Source organism: Lepeophtheirus salmonis, chromosome 1 (assembly GCF_016086655.4).
Source record: "Lepeophtheirus salmonis chromosome 1, UVic_Lsal_1.4, whole genome shotgun sequence".
Classification (NCBI taxonomy): domain Eukaryota; kingdom Metazoa; phylum Arthropoda; class Copepoda; order Siphonostomatoida; family Caligidae; genus Lepeophtheirus; species Lepeophtheirus salmonis.
Window position 1 is genome coordinate 4430837 of NC_052131.2, and position 15792 is coordinate 4446628.

Here is a 15792-nt window from a genome sequence, read left to right on the forward strand (position 1 = left end):
AGAACCTTGGTAATTTCAGTGGGAGTTTTTCCCTGAGCGGAAAGTTCCAAAATTGCAACTCCACGTCTCTTCATATTATCGGCTATTGTTTCACTGTTGCTATTTAGATTTTGCTGGAGATTTGTTTATAACTAGTCAAGACCCTTGACTCGAAGTATAAACCGGTTTCAACTCAATAAAATCACGAATATGTGCATGGCGTAAAATTTAAAAGAGTGTTCAGTTTTAGACGCGCAAGCCTCTATTTAGATAGTTTTAACCTATAGGAAATGAATAAAAGAAACATGAGTTCCTTGTATGACAGTGCAATGATTGAGAACAGCTCGAATCTGCAAGGAAAGTGATGAATAGATCATCATAAAGGAAATCATTTTTTTCTTGATGAATTTATCCGAAAAGTACCTACTTATTTTATCCTGTCAATTTCATTATTGAAATTGACCAATTTCTTAGAGTAAAAACAATAGTAAAATTGTAGTGGAAAAGAGCAAGTATTGATGGATTGAATTTTTGTAACAAGACCCTTTTATTTGATGTGTTTCCTCAAACACACGTATGAATACTGATTGTACTAATAAATAAATAAAACAGCATTTACTTGAATTGGTTGCCAATCTAGCATTTAAATTTCATCTAAAATCCTAACCAAAAAGGCCGGATGAGATATTGTTTGAACGTTTTCTGGCGCGATGGTACTTAATAACGGAGGATACTGACTATGAATAAGTCTTCAAAAGTAAACAATATGGACGATATCTTGTTTGCTCAATAGACAACAAAAGAAAGGAAAGATTTGAGAGGGGATCATATTGACATTATTTGTTATTTCTACATGTTATTTCATACAAACGTCCAGGAGCAATGAACAATGGCGGTAAAATAACCAAAGGAATACACCCGTTTGAAAATAGGGGCGGGGGGGTCAGTTTGAGCTTGTAACAACAAAGAAGATAGATTTATGAAAAGTAGGTACATTCGTATTCGTATCAACAGTTTTAGTAAAATACTATCGGTAGTATCTAGTATTGCCCAGAATAACTAAGTGTTTGCAAAAAGATGTACACGTAGCACCTTAGCACTCTATATGTTTTCTCCACAAGAATGAAGGAATAATAAAAAAGATTTTGAGATAAAAAACATAATATGATGTGATGACTGATGAACCAGGAAATAATTTAGTCTATAGAGAACTAACTAACCAAGACAACCCAAAACAGTTATCCCTGTATACACGCTCGATCCAAAGAGCATACAATATTCTATTAATACGACTAAATTCTTATTTTTTTAGATCAAAAATATGTTTACGATATACACAAGGGAGCACTATATGTATTGCACCTTGTTTACACGCTCAATGCTAAATGCAAAACGCCTGCAAGATTTTATTATCGTGATAATATTGCTATTTCTTAGATCAAAAATATGAATAAGAAATACACCAGGGGAAAATATATAGATATTTCGGTGGCAAAACCCTTCAGAGATTTCATCAAAAGGACTTTGTCCAGATAGTCATACAGAAAGATAGGCAGATAATGTGTTCTATATTAATATAAAGGATATTGAGGCTGTAATTCCTATAATACCCACTCCAAGAAATGATTTACGTCAACTAAGCAATTTATATGAATACAGCAATATTGAAAAAGGAATCTCAAAAAAATATATATTTAGCTCAGATATATATATATATATAAAGATATTTGTTGGAAGTATTGATCTCTCTATATGTGTTCGACTCCCAAGTACAGGCATCGACAGATAGAAAAATGTTCAAGCCTTGAATGGAAATGGTTCCTCATTATATAAATAACATATGATCTGTTACCTGTAGTTTAAGAGATTTTGCAACTAAAAGAAATAATGAATAATGTGTAGTAGCTTTGGATGGTTTGCAACTAGTTTGTCTGACACTAGTTTCTTCACTTAAAGACTTGGGTATGCTCATTAGGTTTTCCAATACTACATAGTCAATAAATATTACTTTTTTGACACTTAAGGTTTAGCTATAGTTGATAGTCTCCAAGAAATGGTGTTCAGAAAACTCATAAAAGGCAAAAACAACTGCTTAAATGATCACAACAATTGGGGTAGTTGCATTGGGTGTAGCATTATAATTAGAAATTGTGGGTATCCTTCATGATAATAGTATGTTGTTATACTAGCATAAATAACTGGGGGGAAATCTTTTTTTGATGCTCTTAATAAGGAGTAATATCGCTGGGCATTACTACATAATTAGCTTTTGTTCTAAATCTTTACGATGTCATGTTAGAAAACTACATTAAGTCAAGAATGGTTGCCTGAATTGTCTTATCAGTTATAAAGGAGTCTCATTTTTATATCTAAGATAAGTAATTAAGGTTTAAAATTAGACTGCATGGATTAACTTCGTACTCGTACTAAGATCGGAAGAAGATATGGATTTAAATCTAACATTATTTTATGATTTTTACATTTACTTTATTATTAATAATTATTAAGATCTCATCGGTAGAGATATATCTATCCTATGCTTGAATGTTTCTAGTATTATATGCTTAGATCAACTATGGGTGAAAAAAGAAAAAGAGTGTTTGTTTCACGTAGAGAGTATTTCTTGACCTGTTCCACAACAGGAACATTCCAAGCTCTCATTATTGAGGGGGAGGCTTAGCCCTAAAAAATTATCAACACACTTGAACTATAACGTATATAAATAATTAATTTTTATGTATACAATATATATATATTAAGAGAGAGTGTCTACATTGCAGGGCTGAATATAGGGAAATAAAAACAAAAAATGAAGGTAGAAGAAAAGAGACAGAGAGAGGAATGTAAAAAGATACAGTCGAGACAGAGAGACATAGAAAGAGAGAAGTCCCCTCCAGTTCAGTCTTGCAAATCAGTTAGTTCTAAAAGTTATGTTCTTATGATGTAACTCAGTTTTATTTCTTCTTTTTTTTAAATCAGTTCTAGTAATAACAATCCCAAGAACCCAAGGTCTTAATGCCTGGTCCTAAGAATGCACTGGACCAAATAAATTAGAATTGATACAGTACTACTTTTTTTTACTATATTTAGCAAATTAAAAGAGTTTAGGAATCGAAATAAGGATTGAATCTCTAAAAAAAAAATCTACAAATTGATCCTTTTGTAACAGACTTAGATATGTTTTCTGAATTAATTATCAGAAGTAAATACTCATAGTGATGTAAGGTTTTAAATAAAACATAGGGAAGACTGAGTGTAGTCCCATGGCCAGTGCTGAGTTACTGGGACTCGAGTAGCCAGGCACTTCAGAATTCACTCGGACTCGAATTAAAAAAACCATGAAACTTAATTAAGAAGATTGTAGGCTTTAGACTCTAAGACATTTTTAGTGGGCATTTCATTATGATCTAGAATGGGTACTTGGTAGGTTGTAAACCACTGCACTTAGTCATAGAACTCGTACAAAATGAATTAGCTATTACTTTTATTATAAATAATGCTGATAACCGTGGGAACTTGAACTCGAGACTTGTGACGCGACTTGATCTCACAATCAATTACTCGAGACTTGACTTGTGCACTATATACATCATGTGTTAAAATTATAGACTTGAAAAGAAGAAAAATAGAAATCTGAAGACTCGAATTTAACTCGATGAAAATATTGCAGGCCTCAAATTTGACTTGATCAGAGTATTCAAGGACTTGTACATAAAAAGCTAAGACTTGAATCCACTTGAATTTGCAGTATAGAAAATTTTAACCTCCTTTGTTTCTTACATCCTAAAATTTTAAGATATCTAAGATTCCTAGCCTCTAAACTTTCAATACATTAGTCATAAAATGCTCTATTCAAAATTGTAAGGTTGCGTGACTATGACGCCACCATAATATTATTTGACCCTCCCATTTGAAAATTCATATCAGCATCACGGATCGTGGGTCACATCCAAGTGGAAAGTTTGTACAATTATAGTGAATATGAAGAGTGGATATCATTTTTTTCTGTATAATTACTGGAGGTAGAATGAGATTTTTGGTACTTTAATTAAAATCATGATTATGGCAAGTTCTAATTTTTTTTTATTAGTCGTTAAGAAAAGTTGAATACAGAGGGTAGAAATAAGATTTAACTTTAATAAAATGTTTCTCTCATAAAAAGCAAAAAAAACAATTCAAGATTTTCTTTTTTTTAAGTAAAAAAAGGCCAATTAAACATTCATGGCCCAACTTAATGGTTCCCCTTTCCATGTATGCATATAATTTTATATTTAACTAGGACGCAGATGTAGAATGTATCATTAAATCGAAATCAACCCTGCATGAGAGGGCGTGATTCTTAAAAGCCCCAACACGTTTTAGGATTTATATTAACATAGTATCATTAAAAACAATGTATGAAGAAGGTAAAATGCTATACGATCAAAAAAAAAAAATTTTTATATATATAAATGTCATGAGAGGGTAAAAAAGGTATTGCGAATCAAGTCAGCCTTGAAAAGTTAGTCACTGCAAATTCATTGTACATGTAAAATTAATTATCATTCGTACGATAGAAATTCAAAAAGAAAAAAATAGCACTCAATCATTTAGACCAAAAGAATAACCGCGTTAAGTGCCTTCAGTCATATACCAGAGTCAAATTCAATAATCACAAAGATACCGTCCAACATTTTTTTTTTTTTTTCCCAACTCATCTTCATCTATGGCAGACTACTAATTGAAATGTTTATATGGGATGTGGGACTTGTGATGAAAGGTTTATTGATATTTCAAACTTCTACTTACTTAGATGAATTAATTTATAAAATGATATCTTTTGCCTAAATGTATACCGCTCAGACAAAAACGTTGTATAGCGAGGTAGTACAGATATATCCTGAGTGAATTGCTCCAACAGAAAGAAGAAAAAACAATGGATAAGACGCAAAAATAGTTTGAGATATCTTCATCATACATAAAAAGGCTTTTTCAAACATTTGTCCACTAAAGCAGTATCACAAGATTATTTTTCATAAAGTGCCCTAAAAATCGATTTTATTGACGAGGTGATCTTCTTTACATCTTTGAACCAAAGATTTTTTGGACCAAAATTAACTCTTAGTAAGCAATGGTATCATTATCCCTAACTGTTGGTCTATTGATTGGCATTAAATAGTAATGAAACATACAGCTGAACAGATTATTAAGGAATACATACATAAGTATATATATTAGGTCGAGATCAGACAAATAATGAACAGAGGCGTCCACAGAGGGTCGGCTAAAGGGGATGTAGCCTCTTCCCCCCCCCAAATAAGAAACTTTTACTTTTTAGAAAAAAAATTTTAATTTATTTTCCCAAAAAAAATAATTTTTTTGGGAATAGTGTGGATTTTTGAAAAATTTTCCCAAAAATTAATATTTGATTTTTTTTGAAATTTTTGTCTAAAAAATTTAACTTTTTGAGAAAAACTATGGATTTTTGAATCAATTTATCGAAAAAATTGAATATTTTTCTAAGAAATTTAATTTTTTTTAATTTTAAATGATCCCCAAAATATAATCCTACAGACACCACTGATGAAATACCTCTTAACTAACCAATTACTTGTTAGGCAAAGTTGTACATGACCTCTACTCTCCTTGGCATAATATGTCCATGACAAAAAAATCTTTGGGGATGGGAGATGGATGGATGTTGCTTTACTTTTTCACAATACTATTTTTTTAATATTAAGACAATTTTTGGTGTAATGCTCAACAAAATTTGCATTATTTTTTTTATTAAAAGCACAACATGTATTTATAATCATGGAAAAAAAGACAATGGGGCATTGGCGTCTTTTACTTATTATACTCTATAAACAAAGAAACATAATACAATATAGATTATAGATATATGTTACTCAGATAGAGGGCGCTAGGAAACTTCTTTTTAGCATGCTCCCATTTTTTGTTTTTTTAAACAAGCTACAGATTGTTACAATTTATATTTTTTGAGTTTGGACTGGTTGAATAAATTTATAATAATTGTCAACATTGATAAATAAAATTTTAGCCTGGGGAGAGGAGGTCGCATAGGCAGGAGTTTGTGGGAGGTATGGACCTCCCCGGCCCTCTAGGAAAAATATAATTAGTATTTTTCAAGCATAACTTAATTAGCTGTCGATTGCTAAGAAAAACATAGACGATTTACAATGTCTTCGATGAATGGAGACATTGTAAATCGTTTTCCTCGATCCTCAAGTCTGCTCCCAGATGACCTTTTGGGACGATCCCACGCGGAGGGGCGTTGCGATCTCAATTCTCTTCTACTACTGTGTGCTCATAGTGGCCACTAGAACAAAGTTTTTCTTAGCAATCGACAACTAATTATGTGTTCTACATCATTGGTCATAGGACAATTTAAAAAAAAAAAAGGATTCTGAACCTCTTAAATCTGCATATAGAGATGGGTTAGTTAATAAGAGTTGGTCTGGTTGTTCTAAAATAAATATATATTATATGGTACTATTTACATTATCTTAGTCCAAGACATGAATATTGAATTTTGTATATTAGAGCGATGAAGAATTATGTGTATCAAACGGCTCATCATGATCCTTTTTATTATATCTATTCGCCTTCTTTATATGTATTGTACCAATATGGTAATGGTCCTTGATGATGATGATGGTATGTTACTTATATTTTATGAAGACACACTGTACACCATATTATTTGATAGGTTTTGTAATCTGTATAGTTAAAAATGGCAATCAAAATGTCACGTTTACACACTTTAACAATTTTTAAAAATATTTTCATTTTTCAAAAGTAATAATTCTTTATATTTTTCATTCTTTCTTTTTTATTATTTTGATTGCGAAATTTAGTTGTCCTCCAATGATAGACTCGTCATGCAATTCCTCCACGATTCTCTAAAAAAGTAATAAAAAGAGTGTTGACACACCCTGCATAGATATTTTATGTGAATATACAAGCATTACTGACTCTTGTACGGGCTTTTTTAGAGATTAGAATAATGACTCAATAAATATTTTTGGGTGTACATGGAAAATATATTTGTATGTATGTTTATATATTACATAGAGGACAAAAGTTTAATTAAGCGGGATTGAATAATTACACAACTACCTTGTAGTAAAGACATTTAGAATGCAAGTTCAAAAGTCATTGTTTAAATACAGTGTAGTTCAAAGTATGGGCCTGGAGCAAAAGGGTAACAAGTGCAATACTATTGCTTTAAGATGTCGTTGATTAAAGTTTTCAAAAACATTTTTGTAAAGTAGGCTTTTACGAAATATATTATTGAATATTTCATTAGAGTAGTAGTAGATATTTACCAAATATGGAAACGAGAGTTCTAAGGTGTGGACTCCGCCTAATAATGGACATCTAATAATATATAGGCTGACCAACCCAACATACACAAAATATCATTCAAGACCATCAAATGGAATTGAATGAGTGTTTAACTCAATGCCAAAAAAAAATGAATACAACAATCTCGTCTAATCTTTCTAGGGAATGATGGAAAATGTACCTAGATATGTATGTGTTTTTTTGGATCCATTGCCAAAAAAGGATGGACGAATGGAATAAGGATCACTTCCACATAGTCAGAGATCTATGGAAGGGACTAGACAGTAGATATATTTTTGTTTATTTGTCTCTTTAAACAGATGTATAATATACATACTAAATGTTAGTATAAGACGAGTGTTTTGTCGATCCTTATTTGGGATTGCAGAACCGTCTTGTTGATACTCAGTACGGTCCAGTTCAATCTGCATCTCAGTCCAAAAACTGATAAAGTTTGGTCCTTGATGGCATCACTCAACTTTATTTCTTCTTTTTTAATCAGTTCTAGTACTAACCCTCCAAAGGAACGGTCCCAAGACTGGAATGGACAGAATAAATAAGGACTGAAACAACACTATATAAGACACAACTTTTTATTAGAAAAGTATAAGGATAAATGTTAATAAAAAACTTTTAGCAATCAATCTTGTCAATAATTATTCAATATGGCCGCATCCAGTCTCTATCACAGCTTCCACACAATGTCTGAACTTGGCACAGGTTGCCATAATTTCTGTATGATGTCTTCCCAACCTTGCTTTCTAAGGCACTCCAAATACTGAAGTTGAGGGGATTGAGATCAGACCTGGAAGAGGGCCAGAAGGTCCCAGACTCAGTAAAGTACTCCTTGCAGAAGTTCTTTGTCTTCAAGGACGTATGCCTGAGGGCACCGTCTTGGGTCTAAATATAATTGTTCTCAGGATAGTTAATATTCAGCCAGGGCAATAATTTGCACCTCAGGACCTTATGGTTGGCTTCACCCCCAATTTTCCCATTAGGCTTGAAGAAGAAGGGATCAATTTTCTTCCCATCAGAGGCCACGACTCCAAAGCACATAGTTTGGGCAAGATGTTTTGTCCTGAAGGTGCCCTGGACTTCTTCAGGTGATGCTGCTATAAATATGTCGTGTTTGTGGTTCGAAACCTGGTCGACTGTGAGATCTTCTGGCCTGAGAAGATCTTCACAGTCGACAGATGACTCAAGTAGTTAAGAACTTTTTTGCATCTCTGAAGCCTTAAGGTCTTCATCATGTCGATTAGGAGATGCCATGGAGTCCTGACAAAGCTCTTAAGGCCGAGGTGATCATGAAATACCCTCCTGATGGTGATCTCGTCCACATTGAATTCGTCAGCCAAACGGTGCATTGATGCTGTTGGATCGTTTCAAACCATTTCCTCAGCTTCCTTTTGACTTCTTTCCCATTCTCCTTGGCCACCTTGATATTCCGGACTGCCTCCAGGTCACGCTGACAATGTCTCAAATTCTTTTTGGATCAATATCCGCGTCGAGAAGATCCTAAACCCTTATTTTTTTGTCCAATTTTGATCAAATTAAAACAATAAAAACAACACATTTATCGGAACATGGCTTGAAATGTCACATGAAACCTTAATTAGCACAAAAAAATTAATTTGGATGACATGGAAAAATTTCCCTGTTACACTCTGTCCTATGAAAAAATTAACCCTTATTTGAATCCAGGCATATGGACTAGAATGGGCACTTGTTAGGGTGTAAACGCCTGTATTTAGTCATTTTTACTAAAATAGATTTTTGCAATATATAAAGCATCTTTATTAATTCACCATAATGATACCCAGGGGCGTCTTTAGGGGTGGGCTGGAGGAACTGTTGCTCCAAATTAAAGTTTTTTTGGCTTTTTATTAAAAAAATTAATTTTTCAAATTTTTTTTTCAAATAAATTAATTTTCCGTAAATAACTATTGATTTTTCAAAAATAAATTCGAAAAAATAATTTTTTTGTAAATAACTATTGATTTTTTAAATATGGTATTATTACTCTATAGTATCATTCTGTTATATGTTTCCAGTATTTCAACGTCTTTGAAAAAAATTCTGGTTATACAAAAAAAAACTATTGATTTTTGAAATTTTTCTCCAAAAAATTTCATGTTTAAAATATAATTTTTGAAATTTTTTGTTAATTGCTGTGGATTTTTGAAATTTTTAAAGATCAATATTAGTTTTTTGTGAACAGTTGTGGATTTTTGAAATTTTTAAAGATCAATATTAGTTTCTTGTGAACAGTTGTGGTTTTTTGAATTTTTTTTCAAAAAAATTAATATTTGAAATTTAATTTTTTATATTAAAAAAAATATAGTCATTTTCAAAAAAAATTGAAAAAAACCCCAAAAATCAAGGCCTAATATATAATCTTGCGGACACCCCTGATACCAATTTGAGTTTTGTACCTCAATATGTTCTTAAGTTAGGATCAATTGTGTATTTTAACGTTTTATGCTGCCTTAATATTAAAATTTAATAACCTTATGCTGTAACCACATATAAAATTCTATAATATATTATTTTTCCGCTAAACTTCAGAAAAAAGTATTTCTTATTTTGGCTCAGAAATCAGAGGTACAAAGTTATTAGACGATTACAAGAAAGAGCAACTGTAACTCCAAGGAAACAAAAATTAATTAAATCAATTAAAATCTTTTGATTGAAATTTCCTCCTTGCTGGAGAATATATTTTTGTAGCAAGGATATTCAAAAACACCGATTATTTTTAAGAAAGCTCAATTTCCTGTGAAGTTGAGTTTTGCTATGAGCATTAAAAAAGGCCAAAGGTCAGACATTTCAAGTTGCTGGCCTGGATTTGTCTAATCCATATTTTTTTTTCGTCAGTTATACTCAATAGTTGGTAATAAAAATGGTTTTTCTATATTTTAACACAAAAAAGAAGAACTAAAGATATTTTTGAAAGAAGTGATGGAGTATATCTGTGTTTTCAATTTTGAATATTTCAAAGAAATATATATTTACCATTTTTAGAAGTGACTGTAAATTCATCACTATTTATAAATACATGCTTCCATTTACATTGGGCTAATTATAGGTACATAAATTTTTCTTAAATTTTACTGCATAATTAATGTGGATATTGTGTTGAAACAATTTAGCAAATAACTCTGTGCAATGTCCAGAACTCCCGCTACTTTGTAATATTCATTGTTATTTTATTAAATATTAAATGTAATAAAGCTGAATTTTGTATTTTAATATTTATATTATTCTTGTTTTCTATGAAGTAAGAAAAAGACAAAAATATACATAAAAATCCACTTCTTTCTTTTCTTCATATTTTATGTTTTTTTTCAAAAGAATTTTCACTAGATTGGGATCCACATTGATATATACTCGGACATAACAATTTCAGTTTAACTATAACGATTTTGAGATATCCTAGTTTATAACACGGAACAATTATAACTACTTTATTACGCAACCTTTTATATCATCTTTAACAAGATATATACATTGTTCTTTCTCTAAATAAATTTATTAAAAAAATATATTTCACATCTTGGAAAAAAATTATTACTAATTTTTCAGGACACAAATTTTAATAGATATATTCTCATATTTCCAAGTAATGCATTTCAAATTCCAATAAACCAGTTGATGTCTATAGCCTCTTTTCTGTTGAAGGGACCCAAAATGGGATCATTACTACATCCATCATCCAAGGAATATTCCATTATTACATTTAAAATTATGGATGTAGGGATACCAAATTTTCAGCCAATTCCGGTTCTGATTCTGATACCCTCTTTATGGAACATTCCTATACCAATTCCGTATTATGTATAAAGGAATTTGATAAACAAATAACTTTTTTTAATGATTAACTTTTTATGGGAAAAAAAATACATAAATTTATCAGTCATAATTAGTTGTAAATAAATTTTAATTTTCAAAAGCTAATTACTCTCCGTGCTCAAGACTCAGAAAATATGGATTCGACTTCAGTTCTCCTAGAAATAATAATATTTAACAGACATACAAAAAAAGAAAAAGTTGGTGAAAAGGTACTTAATTTTTTTAAAGTCAACTGTTCAACCCAACTTCTACCCTTACAGACTTTTTGAACGACTCATGATACAATTCAAATGCATGGGGCCCTACAAATGTAGTTATTTCTAAATTGTTACTTTCAAGTAAATTTCCTGTACAAACCTCCAAATTAGTATAATCGTTCAATGTACATTATCGCCTTTTATTTCTATTTTTTAATTTGCCTCACTGATGGTGTATATTTTAGCTATTTATTTATTGGAGCCGTAATTTGGCCTCCAAAAATTAGCTGAATTAAGTCATATTATCCATTTAAATTGTAATGTATTAGTGTTTCCTTCCCCCTTGTTCTCTTCTCTTATTTTCTTGTATATATATATGTAAAGTACAGTCTTTTACCTCGTTTTAAGTATAAATAGTCGTGTATTTTATGTATGTATTAGAGTAGGTTTTTGTTTAACTAATAATATAGATGTATAAACAAACCTTTGTATTATTCCTCCAGGCCTTTCCTTCTCCTCACTTCTCTCAGTCGTCTTGGATCTCTCCACCTTATAAATAGTTTGTGTCTCCTCAACCTCGTCAAGACACAACATAAATAATTAATAATAGGTATCAGTGGACTCTGCAGCATTGAGCCGATTCCGATACCTAAAAAAACCTATTCTTACCGATCACAATGCATCGGCACACCCCGGCACAAAAATATTAAAGATGGCCTTTGAACTTGTGTAATGTGATTTTAGTTATTTCTCAGTTCTTATACCCCATTGTTAGCAGGCGCCCTTGAGCTTTCGCTCACAGGCTTCTAGTATTCTATGAATTAGATGGGCAAATGTACCCTAGGCTGTGAAATCCTCCAGTCGTTCCCAAACTTTTCTGAGTTCGACCACATAAATATATTGCTAGACAATGTGCAACCCCAACACCTCTCATTGAGAGATGACTATAAAAATTGGAGTACATTTTATATAAATAGATGACTCAAAGATCGTATCCAACCTATAAAATTCAACCCGGAGCCAAATAATATTAGTTATTTGACTATATTGATCAAAAATAAATATTTTAATTCCACATATATTAAAAAATATAAGAGCAAAATAAGGAAAAAGACGAAATAATAGAATATATTGTAAATATAAAATCAACGGTATATGTACTACTTGGAATCATTTCTGTACTATCAATTATCTTTTTTCTTTTTTTTTCGGTAAATAAAGTAGAAATTGATACTCAAAAACAAATGATATTACAGACTGTGGATGTGCAAATATAAACGAAACAAGGTCTTAATGTGACTGATGTGCATTGAGCAAAGTAGGTCTGCTCTCGGTTTAATTTTAGACACCTTCAACTCCAAGATCATCCTCTACGTTAAACCGCGATCTGTATTTATTTTTTATATAAGTTAATACGGAAAAGGTCTTCTAAAATAAATAACTTGAAAAAAAGGGTATAAGTAAATCTAAAGCTGCTTTAGCTAGGATTGGGTACCCATTCATCACAGAAATCCAGATTTAGTCAAGGGAAAGATTTTGTCAGATGAAAGATCTATAAGTGCATCATCTATATCAGACGACAGATGATTAGCTGTGGCGGTAAAAGGGCGTATCTAGTTATATACTTGTGGAGCACCATCTTCTGGGATCCAGAAGAGACTCATTAAAAATATGTACATTCATCATTATTTAAGTTTTGATATCTCTCAAAGTAATGTCAGTTAAAATTGTATTTTTCTTTTTTGGAAATCATCGCACAGCCCCTCTGTTATACCTGGCGACTCCCACAGGGGTCGCAAACCCCACTTTGGGATCAGCTACTCTAGCATACAGCCCTATTGATAGGACACACAATTTTTGTATAAAGAATACCAATGGAAAAGGTTGAGCGAGTCAGTAAAAGAGCATATTTTCTTCCGTAAATTAAAATAAAAAAAAGTATGTTTTTTTTTAAAAGTATTAATTATGTTTATAATTATGGTGCTTACAAAGATGGATTTTCTATATCATCAATCTTGTATCATACTCTTATATCTCGATATCTTTTCTATTATGAAATATGAATGATAAGTCAATATTTTGAAACTTTCCATTACGAATATGTCTTTGACATTACTTCGAGAAGGTTTGGCATGATTCTGTTTAATTTTCAATGTTAAAATAATACATATATTAAAAGCTAGACAAAATTAACTATTTAAATATTTCATTTTTATATTCATGACTATAATTCACCGTATTTAGGGAGTTATCCCCAAATCCCTTCTCAGATTTATTATGACATCATGTCTCTACTCTTCCAAAAATAGATCACAAAACTCATCGTATAAAATCCCCTTCTCAAGCCAGGCTTGGAGATAGGCCGGAAAAATGAACGACGTTCATGCTTCTTGTTCATTTGCTGAACAAATGAAGGGGGAAAATGAGCGGCATTTATTTTGCCGTTAATTTTCTTAACGTCTCAAAGGGGTCGTTTTATGAATATTTTTTGTACAGATTACTTTAATTTCTTGATTAAGGGAATATTTATTACCCAAAATGAAAATTAATCTAGGCATATACTGAAAAATTTTTCATTATAAAACACTTGTATATTGACTTTTTTGGATGAAATGTCTTACAGCTCACCATTTTCAAATCACTAGACTATGTAATGGTTGTGTATGAAATATGGGGCGGATATATTGGATCGGAAACTGAAAACCGATATGTAGGAGAAAATATCCAATATCTATACCCTATAATTAAAAAAATGGAGAAAATTCTTAGAAACTTTAATATTTTCTCCTATTTTTTACATGATGCAATGAAAAAAAAAGGAAAAAATGAAGATAAATTATTTTAAATTTTTGTAGCTCACACATATGTCGATAAATGATTGCATTTATTATTACTTAGGTACTTTTTAAAAAGATTGCAACACAAGTTGTACCTCCTTGGTAACTGATAACGTTAAAGTAGATAAAAAATCTAACAATTTTTATTTATGACCAAGGTTTTTCAAGTTTGTCTTCCTTAAAAATTGTTTTTTTTTATTTTCATACTGTGGTTTTGCTAACAAGAGTTTAAGAAGGTTAAGCACATACATACATTTTTATGTTTTTTCGATTGATCAGATGGAGTTGGACTGATATATATAGTATAAGTAAAAATTATTATTATAATACTAAAATTACAAAATCAGTCCAATTACACAATGTATATTTATTTCCTTATCTAGAAGTGATTGAGTATTGAACCAACACATATTGACTTCAAGATAATAATTCTTCCCGAGCTCGTTGTACATCAAGCTCCATTCTATATTTTCACAATAAAAAAAAATTCATATTTAACCACAAAATCTCCAAACATTAATAATGAATTGTAAAAGTTCATGATATTAGAGTTTTAAGAGCTCTAATTCTAAAGATATGTGAGACTTATTTAAAAAATGAATCCTAACAATTCATTTATGAATAATATTTCTAAATTCCTTTTTAAAATTATAAACTAAAATGAATTCAGATAATAGAAACACTGAAAACCAATTACAAAATGTACTATATATAATGTTTACTATTAGTTTGAAGGCTTTCAAGTATATTTTTGGGTATGATTGCTGCTAAATTTTGAATTTGTTATTATAATTGAATAGTTGTAATGAAACAATAAAGATTTATTCCTTCTTGAGCCATATCACATTCATCAGTATTTTGGCCTTTGATGGACAAAGTTTTGATTTTTTTGTCGATTCCCTCATCTCGCTTGATCATGTTTCACGTCTATTTCCTAATATATGTCAGAGGTAGGCAGCCTATGAGACATGGAGTGGCAACTTCAACATTTCTAATCAATGAGTGTCCCACTATCAATAATAATGTTTTAAAAAAACACACATACACAAACTACGGGATAATGTTCTAATTTGCGTGTGCCAGTAAATATGCCTCCGCATACCAGCAGTGACACGGGTGCCATAAGTTGCCGACCCCTGATGTATGCATTATTTTTGACAAATAAATAGGGTTGTGGGAATCGTCTTTTGCGCAAGTGCGCCCGCAAATACAACTTCCTCTTTATTCATAAGTTCATAAGTCATACTTGATGGCCGATGGGTAATTTCGAATATACTTATAAAGATATATCAATTATGATTTTTTTAACATTACAACTTATCTGAAAGGGCACTACATATAGAAACTTTCCTTCACCAAAATATAGCTCTACTTGGTACTATTTAATTAAAATAATATTATCAAGAAAATGTCTTAATGTTAGTTATAATTTATTGTATGACACAAATAGTATTAAATACTGCTTGTCATAATATAAATATACAAGGTGGATCAAATCATCGTTAGACCTGAGATACAAATATATAACTTCTATTTGAAAGAACATTCAAGGATGACATCTAAAAAATTGACCGGAGTCCAAAAGT